The sequence below is a fragment of the Camelus bactrianus genome, chromosome 2, assembly GCF_048773025.1.
Source record: "Camelus bactrianus isolate YW-2024 breed Bactrian camel chromosome 2, ASM4877302v1, whole genome shotgun sequence".
NCBI lineage: Eukaryota > Metazoa > Chordata > Mammalia > Artiodactyla > Camelidae > Camelus > Camelus bactrianus.
The window spans coordinates 83113630-83119629 of NC_133540.1; the positions used below are offsets into that span (position 1 = coordinate 83113630).

The following is a 6000-nucleotide window of genomic DNA, read 5'->3' on the forward strand; positions in this document are numbered from 1 at the left end:
GACTTCTGATCTTCATGAGGTTTTTAGATGAAAAAGGGAATGGAGAAAGTTTGTCTAAAAGAAGTGGCTCAGTGGAAACATACTTGCTCTGTTAACCAGATAGCAATGGATCAAAGCCACTTTTTTCTGTTTGTGTTATACTCTTACCAGCAAATCCTTAGACTTCCAAAGCAGGAACTGGGTCTGTCCTATTCCTATTGAATCCAACAAGAGTGAATGTTCACTAAATAGCTGTTGAATGAATAATTAACTCAGAGTTATTATTTCATATTTAGTAATGTTGAGATTTAAAGTCATACTAAATATATCTATAAGTAACATTATTAGAAAAACTCAAAACATTAATAAATTATAAACAATATTGTCACACAGAGCTATAGAGTTCACAAAGTAAATGAATATTCTAATTTAATTCTAATATGAACTCACTTATAATAAAATAAATAAAACAGGAATGATTCTCAACTTACAGATAAGAAAATGGCATTTACAAATAAGTTTACCCAGGTCACACAGTAATAAAATGACAGAGCTAGGAGTTAAATCTAGGCCTGTGATTCCAGGTTTTGTGCTCTTTTTACCATTCTAGAATTGCCTTTAGAATGTTTGTGCAATTTTTTCTCAAATACACTGGTGATTTCTCACAGCTATATTTGTTCAGAAGCAGCTCATTTGCCATTGGTTCTGGTATGTGTTTCAACATAGATGAATATGTAAAAATGGTAAATAAATCAGTATAAAATTAATAAAAACAAGTATGACAAATGAAAATTATCTATATTTCTCATTGCATGATCACAGCAATTTAAAAAGTATTCAGAAAGAAGATTACTAGGTAATTGGATGTGTTCTCTTAAAATTGGGGGGATTCTAAGTCATAAGGGTTGCAAGGAAAGGGAATGGGTGTGTAGTGGGGTAGACATATTTCACAAATCTCTGTAACATTGACACTTCGAGTTTATATGCTTAAATGTGTTCTAACTTAACGGAGGCGAGATTATTTATATCCTTTTATTATATTTTTTCAGACATTTATCTCTATTTCTATAAAACTTTGGAGTATTGAAGCAAATAGCAAAAAGTGAAATTGATCAAATTCTAAAAATTTGGAAACACATAATATATAAATTATTTCATAATTACAAATAAGAAATTGATGCATAGTTTTCTTAGAATGGGTGATATACATAGAAGCTATAGTTTTAACTTATGAATTTTGTCAACTATCAGAGTTTATCATTACCCCTTCTAAGTAAAATATAAGGTAGAGTTCTCAATGCTGGGACAAAAAAATCCAAAGGGCAAATGTTTCAAGATTAAACTGAAATGGGACTACATATGCAATTTTTTTTCCTAGCCCCCACTCTCTACAAGAACTAATAGGCGAAAAGTAGGCAGTACAAAGGGAAGGCATGGTTGCTTTATTAGATGGAAGAATCATTCAATCAGTTCTCTGTACACCTGCAGGCATCAAGTCTTAGAGGCACTGGCTGGATCAAGAAGAAGCAAGCCCTGACCAAGATCCAAAAGAGGCACCCCTCTGAAGGTAATTGTGTGGATAATGCCAGTGCTTATAGGGCACTCTTACTCCAGATTCTTCTTTTCTGTTTTAACTAATGCCTACTTTTTTAATCAAGAAGTGGCTAGGGAGCACTAATGAATTAGTTCAGTTTTGGACAGGCTACATTAAAGGTGCAATGGTACAACCAAATGGAGGTGTTCAAGAGATATGAGTTTTGATCAATAAGCTTAGATGTCAGTGTATGGATGGAGGCTGTTTCCAAGTGGCTGCAGAAACTCACACAGGCCATTGCAATTGAGTGAGGAAAAGACAGGACTGATGCCAGAATCCAAATGTGGGTAAGGAAGAAAGAAAATCCATGAATGAACCTAAAAAAGAACTTCAGATAAGTATAAAGAAAGCCAGGGTAAGGTGGCTTCACAAAAGCCAAAAGAAGAAGGAAGGACTCAAGTCAAACACTAGACAGAATGCCAGCCTGAAGATAAGAACTAAATAAGACTGGGTTACTCCAATTTCTAGATGGAATCAAAACCCTTATTGCTGTGGACTGTGTAATAGAATATGTAAAGGCCTTCGAGGAAGAAAGGAGTATAATAAGCAATACACAGACAGACAGACAGACAGACACACACACACACACACACACACACACAGAGTGAGACCAAGAGAGACGTGACTGAAGAACAGTGAGAAGTGAGCTGCAAAGGACTTTATAAGTCACTTGAAGAATGTTTTTTCTTTAGGATAAAGAACAATGGGAAACCAGTGAAAGGTTTCAACCAGGGGACTACAGCAATCAGATTTGTACTTCATTAAAAATTATGTTGACTTAATTAAAAGCAGGGCTGTGGCTCAGTTAAGAGACTGCTTTTGTGATCATGAAAATTCCAGGGGGTCAGGAGCATTGTACTGCTCTTCCCTCTGTCCCCACCTCCTAGAACAATGTGTATTACATAATGGGAAATCACTAACTGTGTGCTGAGCTGAGAGGCCCAAGAAAAATACGGTACTAAGTTGGATAGGATACTGTTGGTGAAGATGAAGACAGGTGAACTGATTCAAAACACTGTCTAAGAAGCAAAATATAGGGAGGATTTAGTGATTGATAGACATGGGACAATGAAAGGGAAGTCAAGATTGATTTAGGATTCTGGCTTACACTAACAACTGGGTGAATAATGTGCCATTCACTGAAAAGGGGAATACTTGGATGGAATGTTTTATTGGGAAGACAATGACATAAACTGATTCAATTCAGGCTCAAACTGAAACATCAAATGGTTGCACAGTCTGACAGATTTGCAGATACTAACTATATATAAAATAAACAACAAGGTCCTACTGCAAAAAACAAACAAACAAAGGTCCTACTGCATAGCACAGGGAACTGTATTCAATACCTTGTAATGGCCTATAACAAAAAAGAGTATGAAAAGGAATATATACGTGTATATATAAATGAATCACTATGCAGAAATTAACACAACACTGTAAATCGACTATACTTCAAAAAAAAAAAAAGATGACTTGTGACAATTTAAAAAAATTCTAAAAGTTGATCTGTTGGCACTCATGGCCAGTAAGCTAAGGGTCCCACAATCATTCTCACATGCCACGTGCTACTAGAGACCAGCTCATTTTTATTGAACTTCCTTAAGATAATTCCTCAGATAGTACAGTCTGTCTGTATTTTCCATTTTCCTTTCACAAAATTCTGGTATCAGAAATCTTTTTCTTCTGTATATTCATCTTAATAATCTGGCATCAAAGACATATCATAGACTCTCCATGCACACAACTGTCTTATATTAGGAAGAACAACATAGTGTTCTTCAAAATTAGATTAATATAGGTCAGAAATAGATTTCATCATTCAAGACCTTTAACTATGTTTACCTCATCTGAAAATCATTTATCAATAGGAGAAGTACTTAATAATGTTTATAAAGTATTTTCAGAACAGGTATAAAATCCTATAGCCCAGAAACTATATACTGGAGAGAGTAGGAGAGCAAAAGCCAAATAGCATCATAGAATCTCAGGATTTTCTGGAAACTGTCCTTGAAACACAATAATACATAGAGCACTATGTCACCCATCAGACATACAGGAGCTGAGTTCCATGAAGCTGACCTCTCAACTTAATAGCACTATTCCTAGAACTCTCTTTGAGCCACAGCTCCTACAATTTTCCTAAATTATTATGGGAGCTGGGAAGGGAAGGAGAAGTAGGGTGTGTGTGTGTGTGTGTGTGTGTGTGTGTGTGTGTGTGTGTGTGTGTGTGTGCTCACATGTGCGCACACAATGAGTGAATAACAGGGAGGTGAGGAATTTTTTTTTTGTAGTTGTTGCTGTGTATTTTAATGCATTTTTTAAAATAAAAGTTTTAATTATGAAAATTTTCAAACTTACAGAAAAGCATAGAAAATATGTTTTCAGGCATGCATTTAACAAATGTTAAGCTTATACCATATACGCTTCAGAGAGCTCTATGCCCGTTTCTTTTTAAAGAAATATTAGATACGAAGTCCCTCCCTCTTTTCTTTTTCTTTCTTCCTTATTTAGTTAATCAATTTCCTATAATTGGTGTATATCATTTCTGTAGTATGTTTTTATGCATAAACATTTATATATTCATAAACAATATATCATATATTTGTTTTGTTTAACAAAACAAAAATATATTGTTTATCATTGATGGATGAATATGTAAGTAGAGAAAAACAAACAAAAAAAGATATGTTGTTTATGGACACATAGACATGTAGTGATAGTATAGAATAGCTTGTCCCTCCCTTTCTCCCCCACCATGTATGTGTGTGTGTGTGTCTATTTGCAACTTATTTTTTCACGCATCGTGCGTATTCCTACATGTAGCACAAATAGTTAATTTTAAACTTCTGTATACTGTTTCATTAGTGAATAAACACCAGCATATTCATTAACCTACTAATGAGCAATTAGGATGTTTCTAATTTTTTTCTATTACAAATGATTCTCAGTAAACATCCTTTTATGCACGTTTTCTTGTGTACATGGATGAGAGTTTATTTAGATTATAAACATGCAGAAGTGGTAAGGATGTCTTTGGTTTCCCTGGGTAGTTCTAATTTCTCTGTAAAATTGTCATGTAACTCTCAGCATCAATATATGAGAGGCTCCAGTGTCTCCAGATTCGCCCTCATACCTACTATTGTCTTCTAAATTTCACTGCTATCATGCATATAGAATGGGTAACTCATTCTTTCAATTTGTAATTCCCTTTTTACCAGTGAGTTTTGGTACCTTTTTTATATTTATTAGCTTTTTAGGTTTCTTATTCTCTGAAGTACCTGTTCATAAAGGTTTTTTAGAACAGCAGTCAATTGGAATTTCAAAAGTATTCAACCTTAATTATCCAGACACACTAACTTCTTTTTGAATGGGCTCAATATATTTTGTACTTTGAGAAGTAGTTTTCAGAGGAATCATATTTACAGTGATATGTGGATATTTTAAGATTAGAAAAGGGCATTCATGAGAGCTGAGCTCTTTCAAGGTGGAGAAAAATCAACTTTATGTACACAAGTCACCAAAAATAATGTTATTGACTGTTCTATTCTACTGGAACTTTAATCATCTACCTTATTTTTTTGGTAGTCTCGATTTTTTTCCACCTCCTGTGTTTTCTTCCCAAGTTCCTATACTTCTCTCAACAACTGATCAATATTATTTTGCATACACTCAACACATTGGTGAGGAATTTCTTAATCATTATAATTCTTTCTGGAAAATGAAGCTTTCCTGTTAAGTGAGAATTTTTTTAATAATAGTTTCATTAACAAACCAAATGGAAAAACCTAATTTTAGTGGTTTCAAATAATAATGGTGTCTTCAAAAAAATATATATATATATGCATCTTTTAATTTTACATCCAATTTTCAGTTCAACTTTAGGAAAAGAATTTTTTTCTTTATTATTAAAATTGCTACTAAAACTTTAGTTTTGTGTTACTGGGCAGTTTGATAAAACTCATTCCCTCATTGTCAAGCACATAACAATTCCTTCCTCTTGTTTCTTTATGTATAGGGGTTAAAAGGACAAGTTGAAGACTGTAATCCTGACTGGGCTTATCCTGGTCTTTGCCATTTGTTTTCCGGTAAGATTCTATATACTTGAAAACTAGAAGAACTACCTAAAATTGAAAGCTATATAACACTGAAATGGAGGTCACAGTGAGATTATGTATTTTTAAAAACAGGACAGAGTCACATGAGATGGAAAGAAACAGAAACAATTACCCTCTTTTTCTAATATCCATGGAAATATGCCCATTCAAAATCACTTGGAATCTGAGGAGAAGGGGCGAAGCATGGGGAAGTGTGGAAGGGAAATGAAGAGAGAAAAAGAGGGAGAGAGAGCAGAGGCATGGCTATTAATTGAGGAGGGTAAAGTGTGAGAACTCTCCACATAAATTTGGAGGAGTAGAACTAGACTT

General features: G+C 34.1%; 1 long non-coding RNA gene across 1 annotated transcript in view; it reads right to left on the reverse strand.

Annotated features, from left to right (window-relative positions):
* Positions 1–377, reverse strand: part of LOC141573775 (uncharacterized) — a 132237-nt gene extending 131860 nt beyond the window's left edge. The window contains exon 1 of the long non-coding RNA XR_012499978.1: positions 148–377. This is a non-coding gene — a long non-coding RNA (uncharacterized LOC141573775). The remainder of the gene's footprint in view (positions 1–147) is intronic.
* Between the last annotated feature and the right edge of the window lie 5623 nt (positions 378–6000).